Source organism: Parambassis ranga, unplaced genomic scaffold (assembly GCF_900634625.1).
Source record: "Parambassis ranga unplaced genomic scaffold, fParRan2.1 scaffold_22_arrow_ctg1, whole genome shotgun sequence".
Lineage (NCBI taxonomy): Eukaryota > Metazoa > Chordata > Actinopteri > Ambassidae > Parambassis > Parambassis ranga.
This window is the reverse complement of record NW_021144778.1, coordinates 1,403,512-1,418,762: the sequence shown is the minus strand read 5'-3', so window position 1 is coordinate 1,418,762 and position 15,251 is coordinate 1,403,512. Positions and strand designations below refer to the sequence as shown.

General features: G+C 42.5%; 3 non-coding genes across 3 annotated transcripts; 2 read left to right on the top strand and 1 right to left on the bottom strand.

Moving 5' to 3' along the window:
* Nucleotides 1-3,478: 3,478 nt before the first annotated feature.
* Nucleotides 3,479-3,551, top strand: trnar-ucg (transfer RNA arginine (anticodon UCG)). Its single transcript has one exon. It is a non-coding gene; the product is annotated as a tRNA-Arg (tRNA).
* A 5,657-nt stretch (nt 3,552-9,208) lies between these two features.
* On the top strand, nt 9,209-9,281 carry trnaa-agc (transfer RNA alanine (anticodon AGC)). The gene has a single exon. It is a non-coding gene; the product is annotated as a tRNA-Ala (tRNA).
* A 1,234-nt stretch (nt 9,282-10,515) lies between these two features.
* On the bottom strand, nt 10,516-10,587 carry trnap-agg (transfer RNA proline (anticodon AGG)). The gene has a single exon. It is a non-coding gene; the product is annotated as a tRNA-Pro (tRNA).
* Nucleotides 10,588-15,251: the final 4,664 nt, after the last annotated feature.

Sequence of the window (15,251 nt, the reverse complement as noted above, 5' to 3'; positions counted from 1 at the left end):
CTGAGCTGTTTCTGAGGTATTGCCGTCTCCTTCCTCCTCTCTGGCGCTTACTGTTTGTAAATGGCAGATTTCAAGCCCAGGAGACTGGTGGGAGTGCATGCAGCCTGTGGGAGTCAAATGAAAAAAACTGGAAGATTGTAAACAAGAAATGTATATAAGAAATGTGAATAGCTGGTTCATAGAGTGGAGGCTGACCACCATTTTAAATCTGTCCTAAAGTGCATATTGTGCAGAATCAGAAAAACCTCATTAATCCCTGCAGATGCTGCTTTGTTCAGTCACTCAACATCATAAATTATCCTGGATAGTATGAGAGATGGATTGATTTCTCATGTTCACAGTCCTCCCAACATCAACAGACAAGTGCCTCATAATGCACCTGTAGGGGCTACTGCTGTAATAAAAGCAATGATGCAAAAATGTGACATCATCTTTCACACACACATTTCCAAGAATCTGTCTGTATATTATAATACAATAGGCATATTTTATAAATGCTGTTGCCCAGAACATATACATTGGTTTGTGGTGAAACGGTACCCTAGCTTCTATATCGTATGCTCACTCAGACTTGATACGGGGCAGAATCTTGTATTCGTATATGTACTTCCAATATGAGGCGCCCTCACATTTAGGCTTTAGCTAGTTCTGTGTCTGAGTAAACGCTCTTACTTGACACACACATATGCATCAAATACAGCAAGCCATTGCCATCACACAAGGACATCTGGCATTCAGCACACCAGCTGTTTGTACTTCTATAAAATATAAGCGTTGTTGTTTTTCAGTGTTCTCAGGCACTGATGTGACATGAATAAGCATGTTTCTCACAAATGATGGTCTTGTTCCGCCTGCTATTGAGGAAACTGACAGTTAAGGTTGGTCAGATATGGGAGACAAAGCCTTATGTAGCCTTATGCCTTCGACCCTCAGATTGCCTCCTCTGCTGAGGCTTATTAACACAGACCTGTATCCATAGTAGTTCACATGTACAAGTGGCTTGGATGACGTCCCTGAAACTATGACAGGTGGAGAAATAAATTCAACTCTGAAGAAGATAATTGTGTTGTTACAAAGCTTGTTGTCAGTATAGACTTTCAGGTAGCATGTATATGATATACTCTACAAATCTGGATGTATTGAGTTGGACTAGTGCAGGGGTCGGCAACCTTCAGCATTAAAAGAGCCATTTGGGCCGGTTTCCCACTGAATAAAGCACACTCGGAGCCACAAACCCCTAACTACTAATCTACACCTATTTGACTAAGTTAAAGGCAAAATGAATCTATATATAGGCCTAATATAGATAGATATAGATAATATTTATCTGAACAAAAAATGCCAGTTTATATGTTATTTTGATTTCAGTGTGCCGTCATAGTACAGTAGTCAACCTGAATATGAAGCACGTTAGTTCAGGGTCCGATATAAAAATATGTATTTTCAGAATAACAGCTTGTTAAATTATTTCTTTCACCTGGTTAATGTGAGTTCTGCTCTGGAACTTCACTGCACAGCGTATCGTATCCACTTCAGGGCTGGAAGACGTCGCTTTGATTTTCACGAAGGACTGAGCTCTGATCTGTGAGGCTGGAGCGATGTTTACTTTTAATGTAGTTCATGATGGAAAACACCAGCTCGCTCAAGTATGAGGATCCAAAGATCGACAGGACTCCAAATGCAAACTTTTCCATGTTCATATAAGTGTCGGGAATGTCATTGCATGCAGGCTGTCGAACACCAGTTTGTCCGGTGTCACAGGTGCTGCGCACAGGACGCGACCGTGACGCATATTTTGACAAAATATTAAAAGTTTTATTTTAATCACGACAGCAATCAATCTCCAAAGAAACAACTATTACTATGAAAAAACTAAATGAATAAAATAAAATACATTTAAATTAAACGGCCATTATTTATTCATATTATTATTATTTTTTTCCAAAAATGAGCTCGCTGCCTGGGAGCCACAACAGAGGGATGAAAGAGCCTCATGCAGCTCCGGAGCCGCAGGTTGCCGACCCCTGGACTAGTGGCTCAGAAGTGTAGGAGCAGCTCTGGGAATGAGTAAAAGAGAGACAGGGAGATGAAGATTTGCTGAAGTACCATATATATTTAAATGACACACAAAAGACAAACAGTTAACAAACCCAGCAATGGGGGGGCCACACGCAGCGAGGGGACAAAAGTTCAAAATAAAGGGGGCTGCAGGAGCCTCCTACCACTCCTCCAACCAGAAGAGATCTGGGCCAGATCCAGACCTTGAGCTGAATCGTATTCTTCGAGCCTAAGCAGAGCTCAATCCTAGCTCGCCATCAACCCTGGCCTGCACACAGCACAGGACCAATTAATGTGCACACAGTCCATCTATCTAATAATAATGCAGTACAAATTGTATCATACATAGTTCTAAATTAGAGTTCTCATATCATCAAATATATACATACAAATATAGATATTCTATTAGTCAAATTGGGAAAATAAATGCTATATTATAATATCAATTCTGCTAGTGTAGCAATATCAAACATGATCAAACATTAAAGGTCAGACAGAAATACTTTACAGACCTCTCACATTGATTCAATGTAGCACAGTTAAGGATAGTCAGAGAGACCTGGCTTTTTTCTGGACTCAGTGCAGGAGGTGGGTGACAGGAGGGTCCTGACAAAACTGACTCCCATGATGCAGCACTGAGACACAGGAAGTCATTCCTGCCTGTCTCAATCAAACTACTGAACTCTGAACTGGAAGATAAGACAAGACAAGACTTTATTAATCCCGAAGGAAATTCCTGTGCCAGAGGTATCAAGTTACATTAAATGCAGTTAAGTACAGAGTATAAGAGTAGAAGTGTCACTCAGACACTGTACATTCATACTGGTGCATTCATGTCCTGCTCTTTACTATGGAAAGGTTTTATACAGTAGTGAATATGTTCTTTAGATACAACTCAGGGATTTAAATGCTATCTAGGTATTTAGATATTTATTATATATTTCAATGTATCTTTAATTTCTAATGTCTGTAACAAAAAAGAATTTCCCCTCAGGGATAAATAAAGTCATTCTGATTCTGATTCTGATTCTGATGCTGGACAATGAGTCCACCCCCTGCAGGACCCTGTCAGCTCTGCAGAGCAGCTTCAGTGGCAGACTGCTCCACCCTCGGTGTGTGAAGGAGAGATACAGAAGGTCTTTCCTTCCTGCTGCTGTCAGACTGTATAATAACCACTTCTGATAGGAGCAATATTCACACACCACAGTGTACAACACATTATTTATTTAGTTTCTGATGCACTATGTACAGTTTTCTTACAGACCACTTCTCCCTCCACTCACCTGTGCAATAACTGTTCATATGTAAACTGTTTTTATTCTATTCTATTCGCGCTGGCAACTGCACCAACAAAAATTCTTATTATGAACACTATGCCATAACATTCTGACAAAGAAAAGTTTATGTGGCAAACACACTAGACCATGTGGTCTAATGGATAAGGCGTCTGACTTCGGATCAGGAGATTGAGGGTTCGAGTCCCTTCGTGGTTGAGGTTTTATACAGGTATGAAATGAGCCAACTTCTATCTGTGGTTTATCCGCAACTCACTTCCACTGCTAGAACCTTTAGTGGGTCTACTACACTACTATGCCACTATACCCATCTTGATGGGTTCCCTCAGTGTGCAGGGGTGATGGATGGGAGTCATATTTCCATTATTGCTCCTGAGGATAACCATGCTGACTATTTTTTATTTATTCAACATCTGTCCAGTCAGCAGTCTTCCCCATGATTGTGTCTGCTTTGCAGGTGTTTTGAGTTCATCATCTGATCACAGTGTGACATCATTAGTTTATAATATTGAACTTTTCCACAATATTCTCATTTATGGAGATGCACCTGTACATGGTGGCTGATTACGATAACAAACTAATGAAGTGCTGTGAAAATGAGTCAAATAGCTTGGGTGTCTCCTTCAGCCACAGACTTTTGTCCAGACAGGGGTCAGACTGTATAACTACTAATACTAATACTTTATTAATCCCTTTGGGAAGGTCCCTCGGGGAAATTTGGGTACCAGCAGCACTACAACACCAACAGTCAGAGCAAGAATTAAATAGAATAAAATAAAATAGAATGAAATAGAATATAGTGCAGTAAAAAAAATAAAAGATAAGAGGAATTATTTACAAACATTGCACACCACCATAGACGGTCATGTGATATAGTGCAGTAATGTAAAGGAATTATTTACAAACATTGCACAGCAGCATAAATGGTACAGATGGATTATTGCACATATAAATTATTGCACATGTGTTCATGTATCAGCGGGCTGTACTCCTCCCTTCCTTCTCCCCCTCCTGCCAAAAGCAGAGTTGTAGAGTTTGATGGATCGGGGGACAAAGGAGTCTCTGAGTCTCTGTTGGTCCTGCTCTTGGGGAGGAGCAGCCTGTGACTGTTCAGGCTCCTCTGAGCGCTGATGACAGTGTGCAGAGGATGACTGGCATCGTCCACAATAGCCAGGAGTTCTCTTAGTGTTCTCCTCTCTGCCACTGTCACCAGGGAGTCCAGCTTCATGCCGACCACAGAGCCAGCCCACCTGATAAGTCTGTCCAGCCTGTTAGCCAGTGTTAATTTTGGCAGCAATTTCTGATTTAGTTTTTATTTTAGTCTTGTGACTAAAATGCCATTTGATTTTAGTCACATTTTAGTCATCAACATTTTTTAACTTTTAGTCTAGTTTTAGTCGACTAAATATCATGATATATATTTTTTCATGAAATAATTAAGGTTTTATTGTGCAATAAAAACAGGCACAGCTTTAACGTTATTTGAAACAAACACCTCTTTATTTAATTGCTATGACCTTTTCACAAAAGCAGCAGTGAACAGTGAGCTGCTCTCCCTGAATACACTGTTCAGTCATGACCTTCTTCATGAATCCTCCATAACTACAGCAAAACACTTCAGTGACAACTTAGAAACAGGTCTCATGCTGTAAAACCATCAGCAGCGGTGTCTTCATTTATAGATTTTGTCACGTGTATCTTTGAGCGGAAGTTAAGATGACTCGTCTGCAAACGTCGCTTCAGGTTTGTTGTGTTTTTACCGCTGATAGTCGCTCCGCACGGTTTGAACCGTCCTGTTTGTCTTGACATCAAACGTGTCCGTGTGTCTGTTCTTCTCCTGTGTTGTGTTACCATGCATGAGTACGCCTTCTTCCAGCATCGCGGGGTAACGTCCTTACGCAGAGAGATCACTTCTGATTGGCTCTCTGCCACCGTCTCCTGATTCATCCCGCCCTTCCACAAACAAACTTTGCTCTGATTGGATCTCGTCTCAATCAATAATTTCGTCTCGTTTTTATTCGTTGACGAAAGTGTCAATACATTTCGTCTTCGTTTTTGGCACCGTGCGTTAGTTTTTATTTAGTTATCGTCTCATTTTTATCAGCAAAAAAAGGTTGTTAACGAAAACTATGACGAAAATGATTCGTCAACAAAATTAACACCTTTTGTTTATGTTACCCCCCCCCCCCCCCCCCCCCCCAACAGACAACAGCATAAAAAAGTGTACTGGCCACCACAGACTGGTAGAACATCCACAGGAGTTTCCTGCAGATGTTGAAGGCTCCCAGTCTTCGCAGGAAGTACAGTCGGCTCTGGCCCTTCTTGTACAGGTGATCTGTACAGCATGTCCAGTCCAGCTTGTTGTCCAGCCACAACCCGAGGTACTTGTAGTTGCCTACAATCTCCACCTCGTCGTCCCTGACGGTCACTGGGTGTGGCTGTGGGCTGGACTTCCTGAAGTCGATGACCAGCTCCTTAGTCTTTGAGGTGTTAAGCTGGAGATGGTTCACCTGACTCCAGGTGACAAAGTCGCTGACTACACTTCTGTACTCATCCTCTCCGTCATCCCTGATACACCCCACGATGGCTGGGTGAGGCTCAAGTATTCCACAAAAAAAGCATTCAAATATTCCAAAAAACAAAATACAACTGGTCCGATCTTCTCAATCTTCCAGGTCAGAATAGGGATGCAAATTATCGAGGAATTCATTCATCGTAAATTGATATGCAGCGATTTTCCCTCAGTTTCACTAAGATTAAAATCTAAACATTGTTTACTAAATAAAAACTGCATGTCATATTCCTTAATGAGTGATTTGCTGTACCATTGGGGATACAGTACAGACAATGACATTTATGTATGCCAGATAAGTATGCTTTTGTTTTCCGATGAAATGACAGGTGTGTTAAACTTTGCCAGGGCTGGTTAGCTCAGTTAGTTAGAATGTGGTGCTAATAACACCAAGGTTCAATCCCTGTACGGGCCATACAGGGAGTTATGCTGAGAAACAGTGTGACTTTAGTACAAACACACCCTACTCACACTGGAAGGGTGTGGCAGAGACAGTGCAGGACAGTGAGAAGCATTCCATTACCATTAGCTTTTGGAAGAGACCAAAGGGAAAGGGGATCATCAGCAACATGTTGAATTTGTGGATCGGCGTTCTCAACAATGAACAATGACAGCACACAGCACAGGGCAGATCCAGCTTTGTGTTGTGTATCCTCCTCCTCACCATGTCATTTGAAAAAGGTACAACTTTCAGTTTATTAGCTGCCTCTGTGCCAAGCAAAAGCTCACACCAGTCACATCTCTGTCCACCTGTACGGTCACAAAACCGGCGGCAGCGACGCTGTTTTCCGAGATGTCTGAGTGCAGTCCTTTTTTCTAGCTCTCAGGACGGGAGCTGCTGCAACAGGTATCCTCCCTGAAGGACGGTGCCACAGGAAGTTAAAAGGCACTTTGACTCTGGTGGGACCCAAACCCACAACCTTTGAATCACTTCTCCTGTGTTTAACTAGAAGTCCAATGCACTATCCATTGTGCCACAGAGCCACAAAGCTGTGAATTTTTTTGTCCTACAGTGGAGATGAAACAAAACTACAGGAATGAGATGCACCTTCTGGCCGAGAGGTGCAGAGACCACAACCTCTCCCTGAATGTGGAGAAGACAAAGGAGATGGTTGTGGACTACAGGAGAGCACACAGTCAGCACACCCCTCTGACCATCGACGGTGCTGCTGTGGAGCAGGTGAGCAGCACCAAGTTCCTGGGTGTGCACATCACTGAGGACCTCTCCTGGACTAACAACACTGCATCACTGACCAAGAAGGCACAGCAGCGCCTCTACTTCCTCCGCAAGCTCAAAAGAGCCAGAGCCCCTCCCTCCATCCTGTGCACCTTCTACAGAGGGGCTGTTGAGAGCATCCTGTCCAGCTGCATCACTGTGTGGTACGGAGCCTGCACCGCCACCTGCAGGAAGACGCTTCATCGCATAGTGAGAGCAGCTGAGAGGATCATCGGCGTCCCTCTCCCCTCCCTCCAAGACCTCTACGACAGCTGTCTCACCCGAAAGGCCCTCCGCATCACAGGAGACCCCACCCACCCTTTACACCGCTTCTTTAGTCTGCTGCCATCAGGAAAGAGACTGAAGCCTCCGGGCCAGGACCAGCAGACTGAGGGACAGCTTCATCCACCAGGCTGTCAGGAAGCTGAACTCTCTCCCTGCTGTGCCCCACTCTCTCCCCCTTTCCTCTACAAAAAAACCCTGACCCTGACACCCAAGCCCTCCCCAAGATAGGAACTCTTTGTACCGGCCACTTTACCAAAAAGGAACTCTGTGCACCAGCCACTTTACCCTGTGCATTCTCTTGCACCCTAGTCATGTCATACCAGTCTCATATAAGCTGCTATAACTTAAACCATTCCTGGACTGTTTACATTCTGCCAACTGCACTGTCTTGCACTATACATCTTTGGCACACTCAATGCATTGTGCCTTCATTTTGTGCCTTGTATTTTGTGTGTGCCTTTTTACACTTTATATTTATCTTGAGTTTTTAGTTATATGTTATATGTTGCGGAGTGAAGAGTAACGCAATTTTCGATTCTCTGTATGTCCAGCACATATAGAAATTTGACAATAAAGCTGACTTTGACTTTTGACTTTGATTGCATGGAATGATCAAAGGCAGAGTGGGTGATGTCATCACTCAGAGTGGAGGGAGGCTAAGAAGATGCCTAAAAAATCTCTCTAACCTGTACTCAGGCCTACACCGTCCATCTAACTGGGATAATTTGTATATCGGCTCGAAGGAACACTCGTTAGCTTTCTGATGGTGTCACTCTTAAAACTGAACACCAAACCGTTTTGCCTGTAGATCCAGTTATTTGGGAAGAGTGCCGGTCATTCTTCCATTAAGACATCATGTAAAACCAAAAACAGAGAAGCAGAGCAGCCATATTGTGTAACTCGCCACCATCTCCACATCTTTGACATCATACACATAAACATTATACTGTGTGTAGAGCAACTTCTTGTGATTCTGACGGTGTTCTTATTTTTGGTATGAAGGCTTCGGTTTGGACAAAAAGAGAAGTTGTTCGGAGGGTGCAACCCCCATTAAAATACATGGGATCTGCCCTGACAGGAGTGAAAGGAGAATCACACAGGTGTCTTAATTAGGGTACTCATTACTCATACTCATAAAATAGCTTTGTTTCTATGGTGACCCCACAGGCTGCAACAAAACACCACTACAGGTGCTGGTCATATAATTAGAATATCATTAGAAGGTTGATTTATTTCAGTAATTCCATTCAAAAGGTGAAAGCTGTATAATGCAAACATTCATTCCACACAGACTGAAATATTTCAAGTGTTTATTTCTTTTAATTTTGATGGTTATAACGGACAACCAATGAAAACCCACATTCAGTAGGTCAGGAAATGAGAATATGTGAAAAGGTTCAACATTGAAGACACCTGGAGCCACTCTAACCAGATAATGAACTCAAAACACCTGCAAAGGCCTTTAAATGGTCTCAGTCTAGTTCGGTAGGCTGCACAACCACAGGAAGACTGCTGACTTGACAGTTGCCCAAAAGACGACCATTGACACCTTGCACAAGGAGGGCAAGACACAAAGAGGCTGGCTGTTCACAGAGCTCTGTCCAAGCACATTAACAGAGAGGGAAGGGGAGTACAAGCAAGAGGGAGTACAAAGTGTTCTGCCCAAACAGGGACTTGAACCCTGGACCCTCAGATTAAAAGTCTGATGCTTCCAATACTTCACTAGTACACTTCATGTAGTGCAGTGAGTCCTGATTGACTTGCAATTGACCCTTTGTACAAGGGGGATTAGCTCAAATGGTAGAGCGCTCGCTTAGCATGCGAGAGGTAGCGGGATCGATGCCCGCATCCTCCAGCCTGCATTTTAAGAGGGATGGTGTAGCTGGATGGATGAGGATGGATGGATAATGTAGTGGACTCCCACCCAGCAGATCAAGTCCCAGAGGTTACAGCATCATTTATTAGCTGAGTTTCCCTCAGGGAAGCTGCTGTTTACAAGCTGTTTACAGAGAGAAGCAAGAAAACAACAGTCAGCATCATCTTCCATAAAAACACATGACAATAACATGTGAGACAGAGAGTTTATGATCAGTGCTCCCTCTGCTGGTTAGGACATATGATGACATTTTTAAATGGACATTCTTCCAAGCAGCCAGCTTTTGCTTTGATGACAGCTTTGCACACTCTTTGCATTCTCTCAATCTGAACTGAGCCACCAATGCTGTGCAATGCTGACATCTAGTGGTGGAATCGCAGGCTGCAGCTTCCTCATTCCAAAATCAATCCCTCCTCCACATAAAGTCAGAAGTTCTAAATGTGAGTCATTAAATGAGAGGTTCCAGCAGAAACGTCCAAACATCTGAAGAGAAGCTGAGAAGCCTGAGATACAGGGGCTGCAAGCTGAGCTTCAACTGTTCCTGTTTAGACAATAAGAACAGATCATCACTGTCTTTTAAAATGTTCTGATCAAATCACATTAGTTTGTATATTTATATTACACACAGAGCTGTTGTTTCAGTCACATTCATTTGTTATGTGTACAGTGGGTGCAGGAAGTATTCAGACCCCCTTAAATGTTTCACTTTGTTATATTGCAGCCATTTGCTAAAATCATTGAAGTTCATTTTTCCTCATTAATGTCCACACAGCTCCCCATACTGACAGAAACACACAGAGTTGTTGACATGTTTGCAGATGTATTAAAAAGACAAAGTGAAATATGACATGGTCCTAAGTATCAGAGCCTTTGCTGTGACTCTCATATATTGAACTCAGGTGCGTCCATTTCTTGTGATCGTCCTTCAGATGGTTCTACACCTTCATCTGAGTCCAGCTGTCTTTGATGATACTGATTGGACTTGATGAGGACAGACACACACCTGTCTGTATAAGACCTTACAGCTCACAGTGCAGGTCACATACTGGGTGATGACGTCCTCCTGCAGGTGTTACTGTGGAACAACTGCTCTGGATTGGGATGAGTCTGAATAGAACTTTGTTAGCTTTGTAAAGCTGTGTGGTAGTTAGAGAGGAACTGAAAAGAGTCAACAACAAGGAGTTGGTCTCCAATGGAATAAAGTTAAACATCAGGGCTCGTCCGGGATTTGAACCCGGGACCTCTCGCACCCTAAGCGAGAATCATACCCCTAGACCAACGAGCCATGTGTGCCCGCTTATTTTTCATGTGTCAGTCGGTGGAAGAACAACACAAAGCACATGTTGTTCTTAGTTTGACATTGGTAAAGATATGAACAAAGATTTCTTCTAATTGTGTCAACAAAGACTGGACACTTTGCATATCACTGTCCTCCATGAGGAGACTGTCCTCCATGAGGAGACTGTCCTCCATGTCTAGGTAAGGCTTGCTGTCTAGCAGCTGGAGAAATGTCTTTTTGTGGCTGTGGCATTAGCTCAACATTGAATCATAAAGTTTATTTGTTGCATAACAGGAAGTGGTCTTGTATTAGGGTGTGACCCTCCTGAGAAGCAGAAACTCTCCTTTATAGGGGCTGTCTTGATAACACCTGAATGCTGCAGAGCATCTTCTTCTTTCCTGCTAAATAAATAATGGCCCTGTGGTCTGGTGGTGTCGGTTCACCTTGGACAGCGATGGACAGGAGGACAGGAAGGTCCGACGGGGAGAAAGACTTTTACCACCAGATAGGATGATACTGACCCTGTACATTGCTGCTGCAATAGAAAACATTTCCCAGTTTGGGATAAATAAAGTATTTGTTCTGTTCTGTTCTGTTCGTCTTGTGTCTTGTGAGCTTTAGATTATATTATTTCTTGGGCTCTGTGCCGCAAATCAAAACAGATGTAATAATGTTGTATGTAGACAGACCTGTGAAAGATGGTGCTTTCTCTTGCAGTCAACATAACAGCAGTAGCTTGTCTGGTCAGACGGTTACACCTGATGTCCTCCTTAAAAAGAAAATCACTGTTCCTCCACACAAAACATGATGCTGTTATTAAACTGGACAGGACTCACCTCTGACTGACTTGATGCAGAGAGTCTACAGGAAGACATGACCCCCTGTTTCCAGCACTGCTTCATCCGTTCGCTCACTGGTTTCCCCCGTCGCTCAGCTGGACTGTATGCCCACACGGTTCTGTTCACCTGATGAAGCTGCTGTTGTCTTCTCTCCCTGTGAATGGTTGCTGCCATGTTCGCGGTGGTTTCTTCCAATGTGACCATAGTGAGTTGTAGACTCCATATTCTTTGGTGCATCCATCAATTCCACAAAGTCCGGACTACGACTATGAGCAGTATTTATATGACTCAGTAAAGACTTGAGAGTGAGAGCTTCAAACACAAAGCAGATAACACAGCGCCAAATCATTCCCTGTTTTTAGCCTTAGCTAGCAGCTAGCTGCCTGCTCTGCATGAAGCCGACCTGCTGACACGTCATGATGAAGGTACGTACCACAATTCCATGTCTTATAACAACAGAAACCACTTACTATTTATCAATTATCCAGATATGCCGATATATTATGAAGCAATATGACCTTATTTACGTAAATATAGTTTGTAAAAATGCAAATTAATCGTATTTAGGCTTAGAGCCCCTCCCCGCTCCCTCTTGGAATATGGTACATTCCACCTGTCGCGTTTTTTTCCACTTGGAGTCCGTGAAGCTAAACTTTAAGCTAGAGGTTACCTGCTGCTGCTGTGAAATCATAATTCTCAACAAACTGTGGATGTCAGACTCATAAAATGGACAAACTGGACGAGGTTACACCTGCCACAGTCAGAGGTATGCTACAAGGGTTACTTTGATGTTGTGCTGGTGTTAATGGTGAGTTAATGTAGTTAGCCTAGCTTAACAAGTTGTGGATTCGCGGCTAAAGTTTAGCAGCTAAAACACATAAAACGGGCTAATCTAGTAATAGCTTATGTCTCATTGAGCTGTGGGGCCATTCTCTCAATGTCAAGGACTGTAAACACTGAAAATACAGCAACAACTGGTCATTTGTAAGACATGAATACATGATGTTAAGTTCACATACTACTCTTGAAGTAGAAGTAGCAAGAAATAAAAAATGTGGAAACAGGTGCTGACAAAATATCCTCACCTACTATGTAAAAATCTGAAGGAATTTAATGATAACCTCTGTTTCTTGGCCCTGACTAACTTTTCTGTTTTACAGCTGCTAATATTGGAGAAGACTTGATCCCATGGCTTTCCCGAGATGACGTTAAAGACCTCTTTCCTGGTCCTGAACATTTCTGGAGGCGCCGGGCTATATGGCTTGTAGTGAATCAAAATGAAAAGGTCAGATCTGTCTGTCACAGTATAACAGGACTGATAAACAGCAGATGGTTCAATATCACTATCTGTTTCCAGATACCCTGCCAAACATGAGGTGCATGCCATCAGTATAAGTTTTTCTTCATTTACTATGTATGCCTTGCAGGAGCATGTTGCCAAAAAGCTCATGAAGAGACTCTCAAATGTGAAAAGTCCAAGGAAGACCAAAGTTCCACCTTCCAAGAAACCACGGCAAGAAGTCAGTTCTGCAGATTCCAGTGCATCCACCATTATTCTGGAACATTCACCTGTTAGTTCCATGGGCATCCCAGTGTCACCTAGAGCCAGCACCCCAGTGCAAAACGGGACAGCAGTGATGAAGAATGTATGTATTGTATTAAATATAATTTTGGCTGAGTTCATTCATATGGCACATTCTGGACATTCAGCAGCTTTGGAATGTTTCACTATGTGTCCAAGAGTGTCTGTACTCTGGTCCAATATTTTACTTTTATATCAAGTGACACAAACATTAATGAATTAATGCTACCACTTACTCAGTTTATTATACTGACAACTTGCTTGTTTGAATATCTCATGTCCTCTTTCCATCATAATGTCCCTGTAATGTCTTCAGCTTGTTCAGTTGATGTCTGGACAGCCAGAAAATCCAAGCAGGACACTACAAGACCCTCCAAGAAATGTACAAGTCCAAAAAGCCAAACAAAGCTGCAGTAACTCAATTGCTGAACCTTGAATCCGAGTCTCGAAGACGCTTCATCACCTCTGACGTCTTAAAGGATTCTAGAGGCTTACCCTTGTTTCAGGGAACTGGATCACGTAAGTAATGTTGGTCCCACTTAGTTCACATGACTCAGTTTGTAGCCTGACATAAATAGCATAATGTTCATATGTCTCACACATTATAGATTTGTTTGGCCTGATGGTGAATCATCTTAGATAGAATGTTAGACTTTTTTTAATTCTTCACTGAATCTGTTTTTCAGGTGCTTGACGAGCTGCTGCCAATTATCCAACCAACCAACTTCCAGCACATATCAGAGATGCAGAACAGATGGAAAAGCTTCTACTCAAAGGTCCAGTTTTATGGTGTGATGAAGAAGGCCATGAAGCCTCCAAAAACTTTGAATGGAGGTGAAGTCATGATACATTTAGTTCTTTTTACATAATAATGTCTCAGTTATTTATGTTACAGTTACTTATAGTACCACGTTGTATTGTGCCTTTTCCATTCAACCAGTGGAGCATATCACAGCTGTCTCCAGAGCCCTGCCACTGCTCTGTCCGTCCAGCACTATGCCACCAAAGAAACTGGGCTCGAGCAGCCAGGCTCTTTTCCATGTCCTTTCGGTAAGATTGTTCATAATATATTCCTGTTTTTCATACATTTTATATTTAGTTTAGTTACTTTGAGATACACTTTGATCATTTCCAAAGTTCCAGGGGAAGGGGAAGTGTTTTCTACAGTGTGCTTAATGTAGTACTGACTTCATTGGCTCTAGCTGTGCTGCATTTAGCATTTGCAGTGCTGAATGCTAAGGGGATTTATTGTGACCATAGAATTTCTCTAATGTCCTCATCCAGGTCAAAGTTCTGTTTTTCTAATCTTCTTCATTTATTTGTGTCATCCAGACTTCTGAGGATCCTGATGGGTTCATGCGGCAGCGTGGCCTGTCTTCTCCTGTTCTGCTTGTTTCTGAGGACAACTGCATGGTCGCCGTTGGAAACACTCCAGTGAGCACCTTCACCATGGACAGACTTAATGAGGGACTTCTCTACCTCATGGCATATTACTATGCCCTGCACATACCCAAAGTGCATTTCTACACTCCTGTCAGTACTGCAAACAGAGGTACACAACCATTCAGTCCACGAGCAGGATTTGACCCCCCACTACAAAGAAGCGATTGGTGAGTGGAAGTCCTTCCCTGAGTGAGTGAGCCCCTTTGTTTGTAGAAGCTTGTGTTTGAGTTTCAAAGAAAAGTTCATCACATTCGTCACATTTGTTGTTGATGTTTTTTGGAATGTGGAAGTGGTCCTGTTTTGAATTAAATACAATATATTGAATGAAAAACTTTTGGTGTCTTGATTTAAGACAACTTCACTTATATTTGTTATACTGTTTTAAGGAATGATGTCTTATTTTAACTACATTTGTGCAGATTAAGGTGTCATTTTCTAAAGGTAATTTAGTAGATAGACTTAAATTCTAATTTTACGTTACTTAATCTTAAATTAGTGGTTTTTCATTTCTGGTTTTAGAACAAAATGGATTAATTGAAGGTTTTCTGTCATGTTTTAAGTTGCATTTTAGTCTTACAGAGCCAAGAATTTTGTGCCTATTTTAAGAATTCTTGTCAATGTCTGGAGTACATCTTCCAAATCACAACGGTTACAGCACCTCTGATTGACCCCACACCCCTGTGAATCACCCAGGAAGGGGAAGACCTTAACACACATGGAGGAGGCACATGTTAGCCCCAGTGGCCTAATGGATAAGGCACTGGCCTCCTAAGTGCAGAGGTCAGTGGATCAAACCAACCTGTGTG